Source organism: Larus michahellis, chromosome 2 (assembly GCF_964199755.1).
Source record: "Larus michahellis chromosome 2, bLarMic1.1, whole genome shotgun sequence".
NCBI lineage: Eukaryota > Metazoa > Chordata > Aves > Charadriiformes > Laridae > Larus > Larus michahellis.
This window is the reverse complement of record NC_133897.1, coordinates 81,329,474-81,355,441: the sequence shown is the minus strand read 5'-3', so window position 1 is coordinate 81,355,441 and position 25,968 is coordinate 81,329,474. Positions and strand designations below refer to the sequence as shown.

General features: G+C 44.2%; 1 protein-coding gene across 1 annotated transcript in view; it reads left to right on the top strand.

Moving 5' to 3' along the window:
- Positions 1–636: 636 nt before the first annotated feature.
- The window catches only part of LOC141739255 (cadherin-6), a 101,500-nt gene continuing 76,168 nt past the window's right edge, over positions 637–25,968 (top strand). The window contains exon 1 of the mRNA XM_074576146.1: positions 637–859. The gene's annotated coding sequence lies outside the window, so the exon portion shown is untranslated. The remainder of the gene's footprint in view (positions 860–25,968) is intronic.

Genomic DNA, 25,968 nt, shown 5'->3' with positions numbered 1-25,968 from the left:
AGGAAGTTCCCGGGAAGTGTGGGAAAAGACCAGTCGGGCATCTCTGGTGTCAAGAGAAGGACTTAACAAACGGCTCCCAGGATGAGTAACCGCGCGGCGCAAACACACAGCTCACAAACAGAGGACCATGCCTCTCCGTTCTCCATCCTCTTTAACCACCCCCCCACCACCCCCCCACCACCCCCCGCCCCGTTTTATTCTGCTTTTACTATCACTACCAAACGATTAGGAAGAAGCTGGCCGCTCTCCACCTCAAGCACGGAGCGGCTCTCGGGGGGAAGGGGGGCTCGGTAGCACGGCCCTCCCTTCCTCCTTCTTTCCCCCTCCGCCCTCCCACCGCATCCACTCGCAAATCCCAGCGCCCGCCCGCAGGAGCCCGTTCCGCTCCGCGCCCGCGCCCGCTCCGCGCCTCCCCGGCCCCAGTGCGGCAGCTCCGGCGGCTCCGGCAGCCGCAGCGCTCGGCGCCAGAGGTGCCGGTGCGTGTGTGTGTGTGTGTGTGTGTGTGTGTGTTTGTGCGTGTGTGCGAGCCTGCCAGGGAGGCAGGCAGCGAGGGAGGAGTTTGACTTCCCCCCCCCTTCTCTCTTTCCCTCCCTCCCCCCCCCCCTTTTTTTTTCTTTTTTTTTTTTTTTTTTTATTAATCAGGAGCAGTGAATGGAAACCAATCAGATAGAGAGCCCCCTCGGCTTGGGCTGCCTGCATGCTGGAGTTAAAAAGTGCTGCTGGCCGAGCGGGAGCCCCAGTGAGAGGCGGGGAGGCTGAGCGCTGAGCGGCGGCGGAGGGGCAGAAGGGGCCGGGGAGCCGCGCTGCTGCCGCCGACCCTCCCCGGGCGAGGCTCGGCCCCGTCGACCCTGCTTTGCCGGTAAGGAGATGCGGCTTTGCACTTCTTTAGGCGCAAGTTCCAACTGCCACCAGGCAGCTTGCTTCCTTTTTTTTTGCTTTTTTCTGTTTCTTTTTTTTTTTTTTTTTTATTCTTTCTTTTTGCCGTGCTTATTGGGAATGCTAATTAAGCGGGGGGGTGAGGGGGGGGATTGGGAGGCGGGGGAGAAGCACTTATTTTGCAAAGTTGGCAGGTGTCTTGCGAAGGGCTCTGCACCCCACCGCCGCTACGGAGTGTCCCCCCCTGTCCGCGTCCGTCCCCCCTTCCCCACCCCCACCCCCCCGGGGGCTCCGCGCTGTGCCCGGCTCAGGGACCACGTTTGCTGGCGTTTTAAGTCAGGCGAAGGGATGCGGCGTTTTCCTGGGAATTGTTAGCGCCGGCAAGGCACTTCGGTGGAGGGGAGGTGGTGAGAGCGGGAGGAGGGTCGTGTGTGTTCGGAAGGGAGTAATAACAAGAATAAGAATTTAACAACAAGAGGAGAAGCGTGATGAATAACTAGAAAATAATAATAAAAAAAATCTGTCTCGGTTTCTTGACACCGCCTAGTTGCTGTGAAACGGATACAGGGCAAAACCCCTCGGATCATGAGCAGAATCCGAGGCAAAGTGCAGAGCTGAATGTAGAGCGCAGTTAAAATGAAGCGCTCCCTCAGCGAAAAGAAGGGGGCAGAGGGGGCAGATCTGGGGACGCTACAGGAATTGACAAATGTGGAATCTTTTATTTGATGAAAGAACGGGTTGGGGAGTGATGGAGGTGGTGGAAGAATGGGGGTAGGCGTACTGGCATTTTACAGGAGAGAAGTTGGATAATTGCAGAAAGAAAGCGCTGAATTTGGTTATGTTGTAAATGTTTCTAAGGAGCTGGTAACGTACTTTGTATGTCAGATAGATTGAACTATTTATATATTAATATGTATATAACACCTACATGCACACACAGGGAAACCAATACACAGTATGTATACTATATATATGTATTTTTATGCAAAATGTTGAGTCAAGAGATAAGCAATAGCAATAGAGGTCAGTGGCTGTGGAAAGAAGTCTTGTCACTGCTGCAATAAAATCCATATTTTATGGAGAGTTAAATGCAGTACTTTGTAAGTGCAAGTGGATGGTCACCTAAGTAACTCCTGATGACATTCAAGGATCAAGAAGTTTAATGACCAAAATTACTGCCAGCACGATGGCACAGCTGCTACTTTCATACAAATCGAGGAGATGGGGCACCTTTTTGCTTGTACTTGTGTATGGTGTGGGATTTTAAAGTTCTGTTAGCACTGTATGGGAGATTGTGTAGCAAAAATTACTTACAGAGTGTAAGGGCAAACCTTTCTCCAAATTTACTGTTCTTCTAGCACAGCTGGAATAGAGAGTACAGTTGTTCCTGTCTACTCAGAAATCTGTGAGGACGGTACATACATCCTACATGTGTACTTCATGAGCTATGTGCATGAACATATGCGCAAGGAGAACACTACAATCAAGAGCAAGGTTATTTCCATTCCTTTTTGTCATGGGACCATATGTAATAGCACCCTGGAAATAACATAATTCCAAGGGAATAAAATTGCTTGAACGTGCAGACCTCTTTGGTTTTAATCAAGATAGACATAAGTCTCCCAGTCAAGATAAAGGCTTATCTCATGTATTCGCTGGGCTGAAATCTCTATTATGCAGCCAGTTGTGTGCAAAAGTGTTTGCATATTACTTAAAGCATTCCATAAAATTGATTAACATCTGTTCCTGAGCAATATAATGCTATGGGTAATGGTGCATCCCTATTCATTTCTTTTTTTCTAATTCTTGTTTAAAGGCAATAAGTTTGCATGTCACAGGAGAGTCGGTAAGGCTTGGAGGCTCGTGATCAAGATCAAGTAGATTCCTTTATCATGGATATATAGAGTTTTAAAGGCCTGGCAGCAATGACACAATTGTATAGCTCCTTTAAACAGCCCAAACATGCTAATAAAGACTGCAGGGCTGAATCCCTTTTTCCTTTCCTCTCAGATGTTATCTGACACAGCACCGGTAAATATATAATCTCATATGCTTCTGGCTTTCAGCTGCACCATAATCTTTCTGGACATATTTCTAGTGGCGTACAGTTGACTTTTGAGCTGGGGGAGGGAGGGGGGGAGGCAGCCAGTCTTTTCAGAATAACGTAATCAGAGGCAGCAATACTTTTTTTTTTTTTTCCCCAGCAAAAATGGCATTGATTCAGTCCTGTTGTAGTTCTCTGCAATTATCCTTTGCAGCCATTTAAGGAACTGGGTTCCCTGTAGGGACTTATTAGTCCCTCCAGGTATTTTAGTTTTCACACCAGTTCACCGCACTTGCGTATCTCCATGCCAGCACTCCAAAGATTACATTTATAGACATGGTCATCATTTTCTAACCAAGCTGTTCAGCTAGAAATATGCTTCCTAACTTCTGGCTCTTCCCTCCCTGCCTCCTCCCTTGCACAGCTCTCCCATGCAAAGGGTAACCTGCCGCTGAAGGCAGCCTTCCCTTTCATAAAGTTTGCATTTTGCCATCTGCTGTTTCAATAATATTTAGTTGAGAGACTTCCTTGAAAGCAAAACACACACGTTAAAAAAATGTTGGTTTTTTTTTTTTTTTTTTTTTTTTTTATCCCTCCTTTCTGCTGAAGATCTCGAAACTAATGCAAACTTGATAGAAGTTATGAACGTGCCTGCGCTCTCACCCGCTGGGATCCTGCCAGGGCACCTTCTCTCCGCGAGCAGCCCTCAACTCAAGGGCACACTGGGTTCCTCGGGGCAGGACCCTCCCTCCAATCCACTGTTTCCTCAGCTCCGCTACGTCATTTTTGCTTTGACTGAAGATTTCAGCACACCGATCTGCTGCTTGTTAACAGACTCCTGCAGTATTTTGGGGATTGGAAGGAATCGCTGCTGGGTTTTCCAGTGGATGCTCGTGTGCTATGTAGTAGTCAAGCAGATCTAGAGGGCATCGACATTTATCTGTTTTTAAATGAAATGGTGGTCTCCATCTCTTGCTTAACTGAACTTTTTAGTGTGCCCTAATCTGCCCTTTGTTGACAACTTTTAAACTATGTTCCCCTTCTAGTGCAATCTTGTAGCATTATGGCTCAAGATGGGCAGGAAATTGCTTATGGATCTCCTTGGAAATGGTGGCTAATTACTAAAATGAAAGGTAGCTGAAATCTATAAAAATGAGTGGGTAGAATCTGTTGGAAACAGCGGGCCCCACTGTGATGGTGCCTCATCTTGCATAATGGTTGCAATTCCTCTAGTGGCTCTGCTGCAATTATAACAGAATAAAGTAGAATTGGTTTTCAGTATCTTTTGATTATCATAAGCGTGTGGGAAATGCCATGGAGGGGCTCTGCCTTGGAGGCTGGGTGTTAGGGAGACTTCTTCATTAACCCCTTAAAGACCTGACTACCTGCAGTAACTGTTCTGATTTCTTCAAAGGCTTTGTGTCTTTTGGGGTATGCTTCTTTTTTGCTTTTCTTTCTTTCGAAATAATTACTTGGGTTCACAAGTCTGGGAAACAGTGCTGATAAACTTGGTTGTGATTATCTTGACTGCCATGTGGGGCCAAATTCACGACCTTTTCAACATAAACCTTTAAAACGAGTCCCCCATCCTGCACATGAAGTGAATGGCTCTGTGTGCCACCGAACCCAATCTCTTCTGCTGACTCTGTGCAGGATTCAACTTGCAGTACAAACACAATTCTCAAGTTTAAATGTGTTGCGGATGAGATAAAAATCCAATAGCAGCTGGCTGGCTCATGCTGCTTGCTTAGTCATGGCAGCCCTTTCCGAGGGGTCTGGAGAAACTGGGCTCTGTGAGGACAGAGGTGTTATGACATCTCACCTTGTTTCATTTGGGATGGGGAGGCACGAGATGTAGAGGGAATGTTCGGTGCGATTAAACCCAGCTGTTATCTGTCTTTATTGCTTAGCAAAAGGTACAGGGCAGATTATTAGTCCCTGTCTGAGTTTTAAAAACACCCTTGAAGAATGCATAATTAATGCAAAACATCAGCAGTAAAAGTCATCCTCTCTGGGTTGTGTTGTGAGTTATGCTGCAGTGGAACTAGGTGGAGAAAGTGCTGGATAAAAGCATTTTTAAAATTTGAGTTTGAGTACTTCTCTTCACATCCATTGGGGTTTTTCTTGCAGTAAATCTCAGCCTAAGAGCTTCTCTCTCATCCTGCCTCAATGACTGGCCGATATCTGTTGGGAGTCCATCCAGCCTCAGGCTGCTAAGCTTCTCCAGGCCACTGCTGTGTTTCCTAATCCTGATCACCCATCAGCAGCTTCCCCTCCCTATTTTGGGCAGCGTTATCCCTCCTTGCACCCGTGACCATCTCCTGTACTTCCTACAGGTGTGGCTGGCTGCCAACATTGTCTTCCACTTTATTTATTTTCCCGGTTGTGCACTTGGCACTGAAAGGCCCGAGCAAATTCTGTGAATATTTGTTTTTATGCTTTTGTTTGTTTGTTTGTTAACAGAAGCATTCCCAGAAGAAACTAGGATAACTAGTTCAGGACTGTTTAGAGTGGTGTGAATTAATATTACTGGTTGGTATGTCCAATGTTGTGGAGCTACCCACTCCTCGAGTATTTTCCTCTTTCAAAGCAAACCAGAAAAGACGTTTTTTCCTGCAGCTGCAACCCCCTTAGCAGCAGCAAGGAGCAATGCTGATGGGGAAGGGAAAGTGTCTTTCTGGTGAGGGGAGCCTGCGAGCCCTGCCAGAATGGAAAAGGCATGTCTGGCATGGTGTCCTTCATGAGTTACGGTGTTGGACCTCCAAAAAGAAGCTTTAAGTGAAGAAGTGATTGCCACTTGATAGCACTGGGCTGAAACATCCAAGATTACACTGATACTGCATTATCCTTCTTCACGCCCAGCCACGAGACACCCTCTCCATGCTCTCCTCTTCGCCAAGCACAGACAAAAGAGCATATATATTTCCATCTGGTCGCATTCAGGAATAGTGCCAACCTTGCTATCTTTTAAGTAACCTGTTCAATAATGGCTCTATTCTGGCATTGTGGGCAAATATTTTATGGATTAATTAGCCTGCCTTGTCAGGATATACATATGTATTTATATATAGTCAGAAAGTGCTCAGTTCTAGCCAGGATGTGACTGTTAGATTTGATTTGCAACAGAAATACCCATCGTAACCCCTCAGCTCTTCCCTAGTGACACACTGCAACGCACAGAAGAGAGCACTTTATGAATGAGATCGGTCCTGTACTATCTGGGTACCTTAATTCCTCTCAGCTAAACTAATTCCATTATCTTGCTGTAATGTTTACAGCTACCTGCGAGATAATAGGCAGTGTATCTTTCCAGCATTCCCACTTCTGCATCTAATCGCAGAGCCAGAGCAGGAGGACCTAGGAGAAGGGTCAGCAGGAATTGAAAATTAGCACAGAAATTAAACACTAGTTGAGTTTCCCCAGGTACTGCAGGTGCGTGCTTCTCTGGGTGTAAGGCAGAGCCACCTACTCCCTAACTGCTGCATTTCAGCTGTCAGTTAATAGCTTCTATAAGCACAAAGGCTGCTTAATCAACACGATCATTAGCATGTAGCTCTGCTTTGGTGTGAAGGGGTAAGACCAAACTCAAAGAAAATACTCGCCTCTGATGGCAGCTCCCCTTTGCATTCCCAAAGGTCTTGGGGATCCAGACCTGTCCTGCCTGTGAGGCTGTGGGGTGGTGGGAGAACCACGTGTGCCTGTGGGTCCCAACCGGGGTGCTGACCCCTCCATGCAGCGTGGGGGCCAACCTCCGTACTGACACTTCCACCCGAGGGAAAGCTCTCTCGCTTAGAAAGATGTCCACGTGTCCTCCTCCCTCATCCACCCCAGTTCCAATACATTAACAAAAATAATGAAAAGCATGGTTGCTTTTAGTTTTGCCCTAAGCATTCAGGTGAAATCTGTTTCCTTGCTGAATTGATTCTTTGAGTGCCTGGTGGTTTGTAACTTTAGGGTGTCATTAGTCTGGCAATCATTATTTGACAAAAGCATCTTCGTGGACAAAAGGAAAATGAAATCCCTTATAGTATCCTGCCAAAAAAAAAAATAATAACACTATCATTGTGAGATGTTCTGTGGACATTTGGGAGCCTTGCTTCAAGTAAGGGACAAGGCACAGTTGATCGACATGGGGCCTTCACTCAAAAGCAGTTCAAGTAATTCACAGTGTCTCAAAAATACGTCTTCATCACACAGCCCCCCTGCGAGACTGGCCTGTATAATTGGCCTTGTTTTACAGCAGGGGGAAGCGAATCCCAACGGAGGTGAGTGACTTGCCCAAGGTCACGCGAGGAGGCCATAGCACAGCGGGGATGCTGAACCAGGATCTTGCAGCAAGTAAAGCTTGCAGTCAACCCTCCTGCCTCTCTGCTGCTCACTCAAGTTGTTGGAGCTGATCAAAGAAGGGATGGGGAAAAAAATCACAGATTTGGGTCTCTTTTTTCATCCAAAAGAAAGCCAATTATTTTTCTCAAGGACTCCTTGCAGCCGCTTTGACACTCTCTCCCCAAAGGATTTTCTGGATGTTTTTTGCTTGTTTGTTCAGCCGTGTTCTGCGTGGAGGGGAAGGGGGAGGCTGGGTAGCTCTAGAGCTGTCTGTAGGACAAGACTGAATATCCTATTCCCGGGAGAAAGTAATCTGAGCTATCCCCAAGCAAGGTGGCGATGACCTTCCTCTCTGCATTGGCCCAGTTGGACTGGACACAGAGTTTCTTTACCATTCCCTGCCTTGTCCATTCCCACCTACTTATGCCTGTGGGAGAGAAGGGAATAAAAAAGTCTGATAAAAGGCTGCCTTTTCTGCATGCTGCTGCCCGTGGTTTGGGGCAGCCAGAGGTCACACCACACTCTCTCTTGTTCACGTCCATGCCGGTATGAATTCATTTCAAAGCACCCCTGCTTTGTAAACATCTAAGGAGTAGTATCCCTAGTGCATAGATATGAAGGGAAGTTACTTGAATAAGGACATGGCATACACCAATACTCCTGGCATGGGTATTCATCCTAGTATGAATAAATAGAGAGACAAGTAGAAAAAGACACATAAAAAAGACACACTAAATTTACAAGTTATATGGCAGGGTTAGATCCAGATAGCACCAGGTTCTGAGCTGCGTGCCACCTACTATGCCCTAATGCTTTTGGAGCTGGCCTCGCAAACCGATCAAGCCCTAGAAGAATTCAAGAGAACCTATTTCCTCATTTTCACTGTGCGAAGAGTGGTCGGGCAGATCACAGAGCAGAAATATATAGAGTTAGAATCCCTTTCAGGGAGCAAATTCCTTTTGTGAAATTGGTGCTCAATTTAGCTGTCACTGCTGAAAGGGAAAAAGATGCAGAAGCAACTTTTAAGTCCACCAGCCACATCCCTTTAAGCAATTCATGCTGTGCCAACCGGTTCTATAAAACTCTGTATTTCATCTAAACTCTATTTAAGTCTAAATAATATGAATGCCCTGCTATGGTATTTCCCTTCTCACTGCTGATAATTATCAAGTTATTTCTGCTGTAAACAAAGCAGTGTTCTTCTCTCTCTCTGCCTTAGCATACCTGGTCCCAGAGCAGTTTACTTTTAAACATACCAATAAACCGCACTGAAGTCCACTAGACTGTTTGAATACTTAAGTGCCTTCCCGGATCAAGATGTCGGGATCTTGTAATGAAGCGTTTACAACCTTGCAGTTATTTCCATGGTAACCAAACCCTGACCTCCAAAAATCTGTATAATTGGGTCTCCCTAAATAGTCGACAAGGAAAAGTGGGGCTGGGAGAAAAAGCTGCGCAAGGAATGGTCATCATTTCCCACTGAAGCCCCTTCAGCAATATAGCCCTGGCTCATTTGTACGGCATGGAGAGGGATTCTCTGCTGTCCTTCTGCTCCCGTCGGCAGCTGGGGGCAGTTGCAGCGGGGATGCAGAGGACTGGACTGAGATTGTCACTTACTGGCTGGGTCTGCTGGAACATAGCAGGAGCGTCTTTCATTTGTGCAAGTGTCGCTGTGAGTTACATCTCTAAAGCCAGATCTTAGCTTGGATTCTTCCTTCTGGTGCCTGTGTCTTCAGGTCATCTGCACTGAAGAGGAAGCAGTGCACAAGCATCCGAGGAAAAAAGCTGGCCCAGTGTGTCTTATTTATTAATATTTACAGCCATCAGCACAATTCTGCAGACAATCTGATCTCAAGCAGCTTTGAAATTCAGTGCTTTTCAGAGCAACATTTCCTATCAGAAACAGAAGTGTGCACTATGATTTGTAGAAAGGATTTCTCTTCCTCTTGGGGAAAAAAAAAAGGCAAAAAAAAAAAAACAACTGAAAACAGGCTCCCACTTTTCTCAGCACAGGATTTATGTTGTTACTAAATGAAATGTATTATCATATTGTAACATATTAGGGTGTCTTTTGCAGGATTTCTGAAGTGGCTCCTCATTAATCTACCGTAATTCATTTGTCAGATATCTCAAAGCTACTTGATATCACAGTTACTTTAAGGTATGACAGTTTTCCGTAGCAACAGGTTGTAATTTCAACCAGGCTGGTAAATGTGAGGTCAGAAGCTGGTAGCTGCAAATCTAGGAGGTTAAAATACACCGCACATCCTTATTTCGTGTTGCAATACCATCCTGAATCCTGGATGAGCGGAAGTAACTATTGGGGTTACTCAGGAACAGGTTTTGTTCTCTTGGAATGGCTCATTTAATGTTAAGAGTATTTTGTGTTTATGACAGAGGTATTTATGTTTCCTCAACCAGCCTTCATGTGATGCAGGCACCTCAGGTGCAGATTTAGTTTCGAGCCCCGACCTGAGCAAGTATCTGTTACATCTCGGAGGCCGCAGGTCACTGCGGGACGGAGCTGCTGGAGCAGTGGTGCCTTGGCGGGGGGTGTGGGGGGGTTAGCAACAGGCATCCTGACATGGGCAGGCATCCCAGCCCCAGGAGGCAGCTGGGAAACTTACTTCTGGGGGCTGAATTTAGCAACAGCGAGCACAGAGACTAGATGGCTACCAGCGACCGCAGCTTCAGTAAGTGTTTGACCAGGGCCAGGTTGGTGCAATCCAAAACACCAGAGGGCTTTTGTTAAGTCCCAAACTTAGTGCGCTTGGCTACCCCAGTGATAGAAAGTACCAGATTATGGCAGCGGCAGCAGTTTCCAGCTCTAGGAATAGTGGGGTGAGCACAAGGAGATACTCAGACAGCTGCTGCTTAAAAGTCCCATTCTTCACTTCCTTCGAAAGTGGCATGGCAGAAAGTTGGATATTTTTTATATACACTACTGATGGTAGTGCAGGGCTCATGGTTATCGGGATGTTCTGTATAATGAGGAGATGTTTCCAGGCACCATGCAACTTTCTATGTTCTCCTTCCCGTATGTAGTTCTCTTCTTCCAATGGACTGTTTCATGGTCATCTGTTGTTTTATAAGGTAATGATCCTTTGCCCAGCTCTGTGCATGTTTCCTCTGGGAAGCCAAGAAATGCCAGGAAGCCAAAAGTTCAGTAGACATCACGGTGTTGGAAGTAGGTCTTTGGCTTCACACGGTGCATCGCGGGGATGGATGAACTCGCTCAGCACTTGCTGTTTTACCATTGACTCCCACTGTCCTGACAGAGCAGTGAGACCAAGCAGGATTCAGCCGCAAGCTGGGATAGGGTGAATTATTGTAAATAACTGAGCTGAGCCATTATAAATAAGTTGCTAATGTAAGCAAGATTAACTTGATGTGCTGCCTGAAATGAGATATTAGAGATGATAGGAGAGAGAGAGAAAACTTTTCATTTAGATGGAAACAGGACTGATTAATTAAGCAGTAACGAACAAGGAACCTTGCCTTGAATTGATATGAGGCTTGCAGTGCTAATTTAACACAAAGTACAGCTCCCAATTTGTTATTAAATTAAAATGGCTTTTAAAATTGTTTACAATTTTTTTTTCCTTATCTGCCTCTGTGTGGCAAAATGATTATTCTGGCTAGTTAGAGAAACCAATCAGAGCAACAGAAAGTGTAGGTTGAAGGGGGCAAAGATTGTCCTGTTGTGTAATTAAGAAATATACACTAATATGCATGACATCATGAATAAGCACTTCAAAGTAGTAAGTGTGCTCTGTATTGCATATTAAACTAAACAATTAGCATGCTAACAAGCTGCTCTGGACATACAGTGAAACGGCATTGCACTTACGGAAATGACTGCAGCTTATTTTTTAGTCTAAAGATCTGCTCACCTGACTGACAAGTATTAAGGAATAATAAGGGCGAAACATTTCTCCTTTTTCTTCCTTTCCCCTTTTCTCACAATTTTCAAAGCAGTTTAAATTTGGCAGACTTAGGGGTTACCCCGTACAAGGGAACTTTTGCTACCCCCATCAAAGTATATGATGGAAATGTGAGACATTGTGCGTGATAGACAAATCCTACGGAACAACAGGGAAAATAACCTTGAAGCGACATTGTTTTTGTAGTCTCAAACAAGTTTTGCTCTTGACAGGAATGATTCTATGTAATTTATTGTAAGATAGCTCAACAGTAGCAATTTGTCATGCATTGTGATGTAATTTGATGGGTTCATTTCTTAAATGAATTATGGATTATGGATTACCTCTGTATATCAACAACAGAGCTGTATCTTTTATGTAAATATTCCCTCAACTTTTCCTTCCTCTTCCAATCCATTTTCCGTCATACAGAGATGACTTTTCTTCCATCTAATCTTTCTACTAATAAGGTGTTCAATAATTTAGCAGCCTAAAAAATGAGTGTATTTCAAAGGAGTTGGTACCAATGGTAGTGTAAGAGCCTCAGGCTACAAAAATGTGGATGAGGTTACCAAAGTTTTAGAGTCAGGATCCCAACTGTCTTTCTGCTTCAGGCAGCTATTTTATTAAAGTTGGTATTAAACAACACCGCCTAAGGTCTGATTAACAATTTATGACTTCCTAAAAAGGATTAGCAGAAGCCTATCATTTTTATATTTAAATCTTAATTTGCATCTAAGAGAAACCGTACCCAGGTTTTATATTTTCATTATTTATTATCTTTGTTATTACTATTGCTGCCTCCGAAACATTGCTTACGTGAACATTGCAGGCACTGGTTTGCTGTACTGATCTTTTAATACCTCATCCCCTCACACGTGTCAGAAGGAAAACTGGCCTCTTGCGTCATGTAATGGGCTTGATCCTGCAGAAGGACGGCTTTTGGCTCTTGCTGGGCCCGGTTGCTTCTCACTGTCCCTGAAGTCCGTTGGGATGGAGCGGGATCGGCACTTGGCAGAGCCCAGCCCAGATCCGCCAGCCCAGGAGCTGAACGTTGTCCAGCTAACATTGCTTTTTAGAGAATGAAATCCAGATGTACACGACCACGGCTTGCCTGACATGCCTTCCCAGAGAGGAATTTTCCTTTTTGACATTTACTTTGTGCAACTAGTCGCGTCTCTGTCTCAGGGATGTTTTTCTATGAGCCTCCCAGCCCTGCTTGTTAGGTTACTGCTGGGCAGCCTCTGCAAGGAGAGGAGGCAGGGGGTGATCCTGCTGCCATATTCGGGGATGTAACAGAGCAGGAGCTGTCGCTTTTTGCTATTACGGAGGCAGCCCAGGAAGACGCATGCTACCAGGTGGAAGGGGGTGGGGGAGTAAGGTACCAGTAAATCTGCTGGCCAAACTTTGCTCACTCTCCGGAGTATAAAATCAGGCCAAAGACGTGCAGCTTAGTAGAACAGAGTGGAATTTATTACACTTCTGGCAAGGCTATTTTTCATTATTTTTTTTTTTTATGTTCAAATAGAAAATAATAACAATGGTACGTTCTGTTATCTATTTTCAAGTCGACCTAATGCCCCCCCTTGACTTTGTCTTCTCCGAGTTCAGCTGCTTCAGAAAGTTATATGGCACATTTTCTTTTTTTCCCCTGTGTGTTTCCATTTCTGATACTCTTCAGTGGATTTAACACTCATTTCACCAAGGGTTGGAAGTGGTGGTTGTAGCCTGTAGAGCTAAGGGAGAAGATTGTCAGCTACGGGCTATGAGCTCTGTTGGCTCACAGCAAGGAAGACGTTATTTTTGTCCTCCTCAGCTTCCATAGTCAGTAAGACACTGAAAGGCTCAAAAGAAATGCTGATATTTAAGCATCTTCATTGCTTTATTTGAACTCTCAACATCTCCATGGCTTTTCTTTTAATCAATATCTTAGTTTTTGTCTTGGACTCGAGGGCTTTAAGTTTTAAAATACTAGAGCCATAATCTGAAAACTGCTGGTTCTTCAAAGCAAAAACGAGCATTAACACATTCAGAAGAAGTTTTCTCATTTCCCTGGCTTTTCAGGATGTGATAAACTGAATTTTAGTTTTAGGGCTGCATTCACATTTCAAGGATCTGCTGTTAGAAGGGCTCTGAGAACCGCAATCAGAATATTTTCTTGTGACGCTTGTGTTCAGCATGTGCTTGTGGGCCATTACCGTCAGTGGGATTTAAGTAAATGCTCAAAAGATTGTGCTGAATCAGGGACTGAGCTGTACCTGCGTGGAATAAGGCCCTTAGATTCAGGATTAACAACACTCAGGGTATCTATCTTATTCTTAGTTCTGACTAAAATTTTATCTTGTCACGTTTTCAGTCAAAAGAGGACAAATGAATGCTATTCCATTGACTTCCAGGGAGCTGTAATGATAAGCACGAGCTGGAAAACTGTACTAAGCAAGCAGAAGAAAATGCATGAATAAATTATCAACAGTGGACAGGCCCAGGAACTGAGAGCAGTCAGCTCCCCCCACTCGCTCCTCACCCTCCTGTTAAAAAATCCTCAGACATGGAGCCAGAGAGCAGGAGCGATTTCATGGGACTTCTGTGGCCAGTAACACAGCAAACAAACAATGGCGTGAGCAAATAGTTCATACTTAATCTGCGTGATGAATTATTTATCCAAACTATTCTACAGCAACATATTATTATTTATTTGTATTACATTAGTGCCCACAGGTCCTAATTGCGTGAAGCGATGCTCTAACCTAATAGAGTCCCAGCTGGCAAATACGTTCAGAGAAATCAGTCTTGGTTGCAGGATTATTGGACCAAAATGTGCCTAACTTCGCAGCAAATCCTATTAGAGCAGAGTACTTAAGTGAGTTCTACCCTGTAATAGATGTGTAAGTTAAACATCAGCTATGTTTTTGTCCAATTAAAGCACACTTATTAAAAAAGAAAACTAGCTAAATGCCTACTATATCATGATTCATTCTGTAACCACTGGAATGATTTCAGTCTTCTGTGCACAGAATTTTCAGGTGAGGTCAGTGTGATTTTTCACTCACACTGATGGCTTCTTGGTTCTCTTAAATGATTAAATCAGAAATGGGAAAAAAAAAAAAGTAGGTCTGACCATAATGCACAAGAATATCTTATGTGGAGGAACAACACAGTATCAGGCCTAACATAAGGATATTACAATTCTTTGATGAAAGGAAGACAAAGAAGTAGGAAATAAAAAGTGAGGTAGAAAACATTCGCTGGGAGCTCCTGGAGGTCAGTGGAGACCATAATGCGTGCCTTCAGTGGTCTTCAGGATAAATCCTGCCCTCAGTGTCACGCATCTTTCCACTGTATTTGTGGATAGGACTGTTGCCAGGAAAATAGCCTCGTCTTTGCTTTATTTTTCATTTTATTCCTATTCTGTGACTGCACAGTCTGAACTAGGCACTAACTAGTGCCTAGTTATATATAGGCTGTTCAGCCTCGGTCAGTAGGTGTTTTATGGTTATCCTGGGTTGCTTTCTGCAGCAAGGATAACAGAGTTCTGTGGGAAATGTTGCCTTTGTTCCACATGAATCTGCAACAGCAGGTCACAGTTCGCAGACACGGACACGGTGTATGCGTCAAAAGAACTGCTACATGAAAAAAAATCTGTGAACACCTGGTTTGTACACATCTCTCATCCTCTACTTTTGGATGCTTATTACCAATCGAGCTCCACCACATATCAATGCACTAAAATTTTCTCATGTGGCCGTCATTTCCAGGAGAACGTGTGGATATCAGCTTGCAGTGGAGTGTCAGCTGGCCTGAGTCCAAACCATAAAGCCAAATGCTTTCACACGGTGAACGTGTTTGGAGACCGAACTGAGGTCCGCGTTGTGCAAATGGCCTTATCTTGACATGACTGAATGAGGGAAATGCGTGAAGTTGTGATCTCTGAAAATCTTCTCCTGCCTTGTTTTCTCAACCTCTTCAGAAGGAGCAGACACCCACTCCTGCATCCACACAGACCAGCTTTAAATGGGTTTTTGGTACCCAGCTCTGCAGTTTGTGGCTTGAGTCTTTCTGCTGCTTCAAGCCAGCTCTGGAATGCGTCCCTCCAGGTTAGCTTGCATAAACATAAACCCCCAAATTAGCATTGCAAGCAGCCATTGCCCTCAAAAACCAGTAGTTTATCTGTGCTCAGTGCATATTTGCCATCTGCTAACGCATTAAAAAAAAAAAAAAGAAGAAAAAAAAAACCAGAATCTGGGCCAAGTCCCTAACTGGAGTAAATCCATGTGTAACTCTAGAAACTTAAAGGAACTGTCAGCGCCTCTACCAGCTGATGAACGGGCCTCTGTGACTGCAAAGCAGAGGATGCTTTGGAGCCTTTGGGCAATGCATTGTGTCTGCCTGACTGAAGGGATGCCAAAGGGAGGGTGTACGTTTTCATGGAGGCAGCCTTCTGGTTGTTGTCTGCTGTGCAGAACGGGGTGTATACCTACACACTGCAAGCCTTCTGCACTTCTGGCAGCTTGGCTCTCAGCACAACTCGCATACCTTGTAATATAAATACTCAGCTTTGCTTTCTTAGCCCTTCCCATGCAAAGTCAGAAACGTGGACACGGTGCCAAACATAGGAAGCTGAACCCTAGCTCCTGCAGAAATGGTCCCTTTAAAAGCCATAAGCAAAGAGGGAAAAAGATGTGGGACCGTCTTGCACCAGAAGGGACATTTTTGGTTGTGTTTGAGATTTTTCCTCTATGAGAAAAAAAAAAACAAAACACAAAACCAAACAAACCCTTAAAAGATTAAAATAACAACCCAATTTCTTTTGGACACAAGAGTGAGCATTTTGACCTGACTCCTGCTCAGGACGAGTAGCGTGTGACAGCCAGGCTCATGCTACACCATTACTATTCAGGCCACTGGCAGTGGTAAAAAAATACAGGACTATCAGGGAAAAAATGTAGAATGGTGAGAATTTATAGAGAATATGATTGTTTTACTTCTGAAAATCTCTCTATTTTCCAAAAGAAGGAGATACTTTTAACATTTATCTTTTCCCCGCAGTACGATGGATTGGCAAATGCCTCTAGGGGCGGGACATGTGGGAACAGAACAGAACACTCTCCAAAAGCTTTTAACTAACGCTACTTGGACAGGGTAATTCAGTAAGAGTGTTTAAAAGGTCTCACAAGAGAAATCTTGCATCTGTACTTCACGGCTCACCCTCACATGCCTGTCTCTTTCATTAAACGATTACTCTGCCATTGAGAGCACCTGGCTTGCTGGCTGGTATCACACATCTTTCAGTATGTTGATACCAACATAGCCAGTAATTCCTCAGGGGACTGGCAAGCAAACGGGTTTTGAAAGCCCTCCACCTTCAAGGCCCCTACTGAAACCCCAGGTAGAACAGATGCCAGCAGTCGAAAACACCATTAGTACCACCTAATGGCTCTTCAGAGGTCTGTGTAAGCAACACAACTATTTCCATTCCCTTTCATACAGAAAAAAGATGAATAGTGGGGGTTGTGCTAATAGTGTCATCTGTTGAGAACTTTGGTGGCACTGGCCCACGAGCCAGTAGCAGAAGTGGCGTGGAGAACGTCGCTGCAAAACGAGCGCTAGGCTCCTTGGCGGGGTGGGCTGGTGAAATTCTCATTGATGCTGTTTATCCTTTATCTGTTCTGTGGACAAATGAAAGTCTTCAGCCTCTGCAGCTGCCAACGTCTAAACTGCAGAAGCATTGCACCGCTAGAGAGATTTAAAAGAGAGGGGGTGGAAAAAAAAGAATTAAAAAAGCTCATTCCAGGGTAACTGATTTGCAGTGGAGGCAGGCACGGGAAGGGTTCCTGAACTTTTGGACCCCTGTGCTATTCAAAGAGCCCACAGCCTGTGTTTTCTCATATCTGCAGAGAGCCACAGACAGGGGAATCTCTTATCTCTGGGTGGAATTCACTTTTCTCACACTCTAGTCATGCAGTGAAAGACCTGCAGTGAATATACCTGATGAGTTTAGGCCACATCTTTAAATCTTAAAACTTTGACTTGCAATAACTCCTGTGATGGAGGGGGGAAGAGGAAAGGGGGAACAAAAGACACTCAGAGTTTTGCGAGCACTCATTAAAGACAAGTTTTTAAGAAGGAATTGGATAACTCAAGATTAAGTGTCAGTGCCCTTCCTTTAATGAGTAACCCTTACTCGTGCCGAGTTCAATTTTTTTTATAAAGTGTGTTTTATCAGTACCTTTTAAGGTCTTTATAGCCCCGAGCAGATCACTTGCAAATTTACAATGGAGAAATTATTTCATGAAGCTGGTGGTGACTCACTTGAATAGGAGTTTGCAGACCCGGACGCTGGGGTTTGAAGATTCCCTGGGTATTCAGGCTTTGTAGACGTGCACCTCACCAAAAGCACAGGCATGCAAAGAGAGACCATATGGCGTGCGTTCATAAATAGGACAGACCTTGCCCTCGCACAACGAGATGTATGTGCATCTAAAATGCATATAGCTGTTCGTCCCATGCGGACACTTTTTTTATTCCACTTAGATTTAAGTCAGACCTAAAGCTCAGCGTAAAGTTTCAGTTCATCAGGCAGGCAAATCAGTATTCTTCCAAGGGAAAAGCAAAGCAAAAACATGTGAAATTTGCAACAGCTGAGGACATGATCCTGTTTCCTGTCATTTAGACTGTCTGGTCAAATGACAGGACCTACATTCACTCTTCTTTACACTGGATTATTGGTCTTCCCTCTCCACTGGAGATCCTGGCAACATTTTCAATGGAAATCTATGAGTTTGGGAGGTTGAGATTTTACCCGTAGATTTTAGTGAAATTATTCTTAGCTTGTGGGGCTAGTAGCAGTGAATCAGGCCCTTATATTTTAGGTTTTTGGTGGTTATTTCATCTTGATGTCCACTGTGATTGTTATTCCTTGTTGTCCACTCTTAGCATTCATTTTCCTTAAAGCTCTGACCTATTAAGGTAAAGATGTTATTATCTTTAGGGAATTTTATTATCTATCAGGGAATTAATTTTCAGTAAAAAAGTAAAATTCCTAGCTCTTGCATATAAAGAAAGCCTTGAAAACATGAAGTCTACCAAGCAGAAAAAAGATAAAAGAACAATCTAAGTTACTTTTAAATCAGTCTAACTTGTGATTTATTTGGAGACTTGAGCTTGCAATACAGTTAATTTAATTGCCATAATTTATTACTTCCTTACTAACTAGTAGCTTATTACATTACCGGCAAACTTATCTCTCAGCTTTCTGGAGCAAGGCAGAGGTGGAGAGGACGCCACCTATCTGTTCCTGTGGTCTCATCCCTGTACAGTCTGGCCAAAGACACGCAGATGCCTTGGTCACAAGCGGCTAAATACATTGGAAATGTATCAAGTAAAGGTGAAGGATAATGACTGTAGCACTTAGCACTTACATGTTCCTCCGTGTCCACCCCGAGACAAGCAGGAACTAATTACGATACGTTCAGTAATAATGGTATGTTCAGAGAGATGCTGTATTGTGTCCTTGCTGTAATAAACTGCTGTGCTGGGATAGGAAATCACTAGATTACAAGATAGAAGGAGGCAGCTTTAGGATAATCCCTCTGTAACCTCGTGCACCCAGGTCCCTCGCTGGAGATGGCACACATCTCGACTTCTGCGCCAACACCTACTCTTTTTTTCGGGAGAGGTTTATACTTTGCCTGCGTTGCCTTTGTTTCAGCTGTATCTGTGCAAAGGGGCTGCAGGGCAACAGGAACTTCTGCCTTTGTCTATTCACGGTAGGACACAGAAGAAGGGTTGGGGAAAACACTTTTTAACTGCCACGGGTTTAAAGAAAGCTGACTAACCCCCAAAGCATTTTCAGTTCCATACTGCAGAGCAAGAGAGAAAAAAAAAAAATCCCCTCTTTGCCGCTCTGCTCATACCGCTGTAGCAGAGTCATCTTGTGTTTTCTCCTTGAAGTATGTGTTGTCACAAAAAAATTAATTACTTTAGCAAAAAGAAATAGGATTGCAGGGAAAAAACAGATTTGTAATATTAACCTGATTATAGCTGTAGGTAATAGATAATCTCCTGCTTTCTCTTGTGGGAGAAAAGATAGCTTATTTTAAAAACTTACTAAAAAAAACTTCCCATTTTTTACAAGGAGTCTAGCAATAAAGAAAAGGAAAAAGAAAAGCATCATCCATGGATTTTTGTATTTACTTATTCATAGAAAAACTTTCACAGGTTAATTCACATTTCGATGTTTTGTTTTTTAACTTCAGCTGATAACCCTTTTCAGGAATTAAGTCCACTGCATGGAAGAGGTGGTGGCAGATGCTCTCTAAAGGGCGACTAAATAGTGTGGGTCGTGCTTTTGCTCAGCTGAACTGACCTCTCCCCAGGCTCCGTGGGGCTGCCCCGGAGCTGCTCTTCAGGCATGCCAGGACGCGGTGATTCCATTGCCGTTGCCCACCAGGGAACGACGAGGTCATTCTGGATGAGAGCAAGCTATTAACTAACAAAATTTTAGGCATTAAACCAACTTTGGAAACGAGCAGGACGTTCTGTTGTCTTGGCCAAGCTCCCAAACAACTGAAGTTTATGGCATTTCTGAGCTCGCCCAGTGCACATCATTGAAGGCAATTTTGCTTTTCCTTGTAAGCGATGGTGTATAGGTGAGCTTCCCTCTCCATGAGTGCTCCGGACATAGAAGTTCTTAAAAAAATATACAGCCACTAAATGACAGTGGTGGATATCCTAGTTACTGGCAATGTTCAGGGTTATGGAAGAACACCTCCCCCCCCCCCAACTTTAGTTCCTTGACATTAAAAATTTATATTGAAATACCAGCCCTGTAAAGTCCATTGATTACTTGTTCTAATGCAAGAGAGAAGGCATTTCTGAACTTCTTAGGTGTTTATAGTATAGATTTAACGAAGGTGGACGTTGCCAGTTTCATGGATGGTAACAGCTCAGGTTGTATTCTTTCTGCTGGTCGTTGCTTAAGTGGCATTCGGTGGCAGTTTCCCTATGCTAAACGGATGAACGTCATTTTCTCCTCTCAGCTTTCTAAAAATTAAGTGTAATTTAACTCCTGTGTACATTAGCCTGCAGATTACAAGAGAGCCAAAATTACAATCGGTGCTCATTTAAAGAGGTCATTATTCTTTTTAACTAAATAAAAAAGTTGGTCCTTTCTTATTGGCAAGAAATATGATTACTTTTCTCCTCCATCTTCTCTGTGTTCAGGAAATCCTATAACTTAGGCGAATTCAAAGGCAATTTTCAAAGGTATTGCAGCACAATTTTACAACAGATAACAGACATGCTGAAAACTTATCTTTTTTTTTTTTTTAAACCTTCCTAAACCAGTATGTCTTTGACCTAAGCTTTCATTGTTAGCGAAGGACTGAAAACATGGAAGATATTAGATTATTTGCATAGTTAGCATAGCCCGTGATTTATTTAACTAGAAGAAATAGTTAATTTTCTAAAATGCTGTTTTAAGGAAACAACAGCAAACAGAAGGTGTTTACACTCAGAAGACTAGGGTAATGCATTTAACAGAAAAAAAACAACCAAACCCAAACCAACAAGACAGGGTCGAAAACAAACAAGCAAACAAAAAATCCGCAGCTACCCAAATAGACTATGGAAAATGGGAATGATTAAAAAAATATCTCTGATCAAAAAAACATCTGCATGCTAATCCTGGTGTTTTCAAGTAGAACAACAGAGTAAGAGGAAAAAACCCACATATTTAAGAAGAAAAGTGAGAAGCAAACAAAAATATAATGATGAATGCAAAAATATGACCAAGTCAGAAAAATTCAGAGAAAGAAACAGATTGAATCTGTGCGTTCTTTCACAATGGAGCTTCTGCTGGTGTGACTGCATATTCAGCAGTGTGAATATTATAATTAAAGAATGTCAGCTCAAGCAAAAATGTTTTAAAACCTTCCTATTAAGCAGATAAACTGCTTAAAAATACTGATTATATGAGGAAAAAGGGACGTGTTTGTTTTTCGTGTTTCAATTTCTTTCATCCGCTATAACACATTTAAATAGCAGATGTCTCTCCCAGGCAGCGTTTGATAGCGATACTGTTGATTTCGATACCGAGGTGATAAGAACATCTTTATGGAGAGCTTCGGCGCTGCACTGCAGGTTCCAGAGCTCGCCGGTACCCGCCCCAGGGTCGAATCCAGCACCAGGCAGGGAGCCCACTGCAGCAGCCGAGCTGTCCCAGCTCCGTGCCGCGTCCGGGGCTGGTTATCTCTCCTGTCAGCAGGATGGATGAGGCGAGATGCAGCGCGGTGCTGGTCCGGCCGGGCTGCCGGCAGCGCCTGGGAGGGCTGAGGGTTCTCCCCATCACATTTGGCTGCACAAGGCTGTGGGCATGCCCTTACGAGTGCTGCGGGTAAAGAGCATGGCTCCCTACTGCTGCTGGCAGCCAGTGCCGTGCGGTGCTTTATCCCAGGTTGGGACCGGAACGGGAGCGCCTGAGAGAGAGCTCCCCAGCGAGCGCTGTGAGACGTGGATGCCAGGTCGATGCAAACCTCTTTCGTCTCTGGAGCCTGGAAAAAATTTCACACCCAATTGCAATTAAAGTCGCCACTTCTTTTTGCAATAGCAAGACAAAGCTGTCAGGGTACTGGACAAAGGACAGTTACAGGCGCAAAAAAAATCTAATTTAAGCTAAAATGAAAATTATCTCTGGTTGTCGCAGGTTAGACCAGATGAGCCTGCTCTTGCAAATACTTATGCACAGATATATTTTTAGAGACACAAGTAGTCTGAAACACTTACATGTGTAGCCACTCGCCTAGTTTTTCTTATCATCCAGAAAGTTTTAAGCGAGATCTAATCATTGATCATGCAATGATCTTGAGGAAGATCGTCTTACAATGTAGCTTAAACCCACACCTTTTCAGGTCTCTTTAAGATACTGCTCCAATGCAAATAACTGAAAGTTGGCTGAACTGTGAAAAATGGCAGTTGAAAAATAACCGCTGATGTATATATTCATCCTGGGCTCCCAGGAAAACATTTGTCATTTGGAAAGCCACTCTGAGCTTGCTTTTTTAGCACCCAAAAGTATCAGAACATCTTAAGATTTTTGTCAGGCTCTACCGGCGAGGCTGCAGGACACTTTTTCTCCCCGTCGAGGCCAAGCTCTGTGTTGTGAGCAAGGCAGTTTACCTGAGGTGTCATTACAAAGTGTGAGAAAATTATCGTCGTAAATCATAAAGGTGAAAATAAATGCAACCTCTGGGATTGCAGGATTTCTTCCAAAATTTTCGCCTTGCTACGAAGTATCCTGTAATCTACCACTAGGTTTCTGTCTTTTTCTATTGTTAAAGTGCTGTTCTGCATTTCTAGGTTTCCAGGGAGTCACCATGGCAGTTAGACTGTTAACCCAACCTTGAAGAGCAAACAACAGCAGAAGCAACCGCCTGGTTATGAATCTGTAAACATTACCTCATCCATTTCAGAGGAATTTTAACTCTTCCCCATTCCTACAATGAGATACAAACTGCCAACTCCAATGTCAACTGTTCAGATGCCAAAAACATTAAACATGATAAAAAATAATTTTCAAAAATCTGGAGTAATAAAACACACATAACTGCAGCCTGGTGACATGCTGATTAGATAATTTTCGAGTCACGCAAAGACAAAACTAAATGCATTTCTCTCGCTGTATATGTTTAACTTTGTTCTATGTAGAAATCTCGCAAAAAATTACCAAACTTTGGAATTTGCCAGCTATCTAGAGAGGAATGCACTCCATTACACATTTGCGTAGCAGGCTTATGCGATGTAATATGATGTACGTCTAGGCAAACAAAAGGCTTCTCATTTAATGGACAGGATTTGAAGAAATAATGCCAATGCTGAATGTGATTTTCCCTTCTCGTTCTTTCATTCAATTGTTGCCTTTTCGTGCTGTAGTAGTTTTGGTATAAGAAAATTATTTACTTTGCATTCAGGGTCAATCTCTCTTCATTCCACAGTCCGATCATAACTACTTGGCTGCTGTCTCTTGCTCTGTTTTGTTTTAGACTACTTAGTTGGAAATAGTTAATTGGCCCTGGTGTCTTGTGGCAGAGAAAATAACAATCTTAAACTGTATTAAGCTCCCATAAATATTTCACTTCGTGCTAATTTCTGTGCTTCCAGCTGAGCTGTTTAAAGTGGTCAAAAAAACCCAAACAACAAAACAACCCTTTTTTGTCACAGTTAAATTCTTCACTAGGAAACAGTGACAGGATTAGCCGTTTGTGTTTTAAAATGCGCATCAGTGAAGGAGATACTTTTTGTTTGTTTGCTTCTTTAAAGACTGGCAGTCCTTTCCCTTCTACCCTTAAATTATTTGCCGAGCTACATATCCCATCAAAGCACCGATTTATTTCTTTATTTAATGTGTTTTTTTAAAGCATCAGCGGACCGAGTGTGAGGACAAGTTTAGTCCCGGGGCGGCGGCCGTCAGCAAAGCCTGGAGCTCCCCCGCGTGGCCACCGGCGCCGGGAGCGGGGCCGGGAGCCGGGAGCGGGGCCGGGAGCCGGGAGCGGGGCCGGGAGCGGGAGCGGGAGCCGGGAGCGGGAGCGGGAGCGGGGGCTGCTCCCGCCGCCGGGGCAGGCTTTTCGGCACCTCTCTGAATATTGCAGAAGAATTCCGCCCTGCCGTCAGATACAAACACGCGTCATTGAAATTGACACCGCAGCTCCACTTTTCATGGAATCACAGAACGGGAGGGGTTGGAAGGGACCTCTGGAGATCATCTAGTCCAGCCCCCTGCCAGAGCAGGGTCACCCAGAGCAGGTTGCCCAGGAACGTGTCCAGGCGGGTTTTGAATGTCTCCGGAGATGGAGACTCCACCACCTCTCTGGGCAGCCCGTGCCAGTGCTCTGCCACCCTCAAAGGAAAGAAGTTCCTCCTCATGTTTAGGTAGAACTTCCTATGCTCAAGTTTGTGCCCGTTACCTCTTGTCCTGTCCCCGGGCACCACTGAAAAGAGCCTGGCCCCATCCTCCTGACACACACCCTTTAAGTATTTATAAGTGTTGATAAGGTCCCCCCTCAGCCGTCTTTTTTCCAGACTGAAGAGACCCAAATCCCTCAGCCTTTCTTCACAAGAGAGATGTTCCAGTCCCCTAATCATCTTGGCAGCTCTTTGCTGTACCCTCTCCAGCAGTTCCCTGTCCTTCTTGAACCGGGGAGCCCAGAACTGGGCTTAAAAAAAAAAAAAGCTCTCCCTTTTTTTCACTGTTTTTACCAAGTCTAGTTTTGGAAGGTTCTCTCCCAGGGCAAAGAAGAAGGGGGAACAAATTCTCCAGAGTAGCATAGTCAGACTTTGGTGGCCTGAATCATCCCCTTCTGAGTCTTCCCCTTGCGTTGTGGCTCGTTTCCAGCCCAGAGTCACCCCGGGAGCCACAGACCTTTGGTGTGACCCATGGGGGCCATGGATGCTGTGGCAATTGTAAGGCCAGGTCATGGCCCTTGACAGAAGAAGAGGAGCTCCATGAAGGAGGGCTGTGTTGTCCTGACAGACAGCTGGGGTAAACGCAGCAAAGGCTGTAAGCGCAGACAGGGAATGGCGGGCTAAAAATATCGTATTTTTCCACTGAGCATGTAAAGTGGAGGCATATGGCCTCAGGACAGAACGTCGCTGTGGAAATGGTTTAAAAGGTTTTTGCCACTGGCCGTATGTTGCCGTGCCACTACCGGCAGTTAGTATTGATAGAGTGCAATATTAAGTTCAGTGCAAAATTTCCTGGACTTACTCAAACCAGGTTCCACTGCTGTATAAATTGCCTGCAGACTTTGTACCAGAGTGACCGAGGACTGCACCCATGTCGGCCTCTCTTTGTTTAGGTGTGGGGGCAAGGACTTCCAACTGAGTTGCTGTGACCGACTTCTTGGTCTGAGCCCTGCAAAGATACATGCACCATCTGACTACAGCCCTTGCCCCGGTGAGCTCCAGAGCGTCTGTATTCGGTCAGCCTGCGCCTTCCATGAAGAGTAAGAGGGTGTCTTTGGCCCCTTTCCACCACTTATAGTAGCAACATGCAGGCCATGGAGCATGAGTATTTTTGTCTGGCAAGCAAAAATATTCACCGAGACCGCAAGTGCCAGAAGTCACAATGGCTGATAGCATCAATAGTTTCCCCAAGTTTTTCAGCATCCTTCTTTTGATACATATAACAAGGCGGCACATTTTTATCTGGACACACTGGCTGCTTCTTGCAGCTTCAATTTCTACTCGCCTGGTGTCATTTCAAAATCCCAGCTTTTGAATCACATGTGAAAGCGCAGAGCTTAGAGACTTTCTCTTGAACATCCTATCCTTTCGTTACTTTTTACTAGCCCCAGTGAGAGTACTGAAGGAGCACTACATCATGCTCAGTACATTATGCCTGTGATCAGAGTCACAGTGCAGTAATATGGACACAATTTTGCCCATCTATTTCTATAAGGTGGTTCTTTTAATGGCTTGGTAAAGCACTCATGCAATTGAGTTGCATTAACGGGAACTGAAAATGGGTTAAGTTATTGGTTTAATGAATGAAAAATCAAATACCAAAAAGCCCAGCCTCCAGCCAGCTAGGTCTCAAATATCAATCTTTGGCCTTAAATAATTCTGCTATTGTTATTCCCTTTCCACAGTCAGACTCTGTTTGCATTAGTGCAGATTGGCACCATTCCTCCAGAATAAATCTGCCCTCACTCAGCCCTGGACTGCTTATCCCAAAATAGGTGAATTCTCAGACCGAGCAGAGCTTTCCTAGCAGTTTTTGTATTACACTCCCTGCAGAGAGTATAA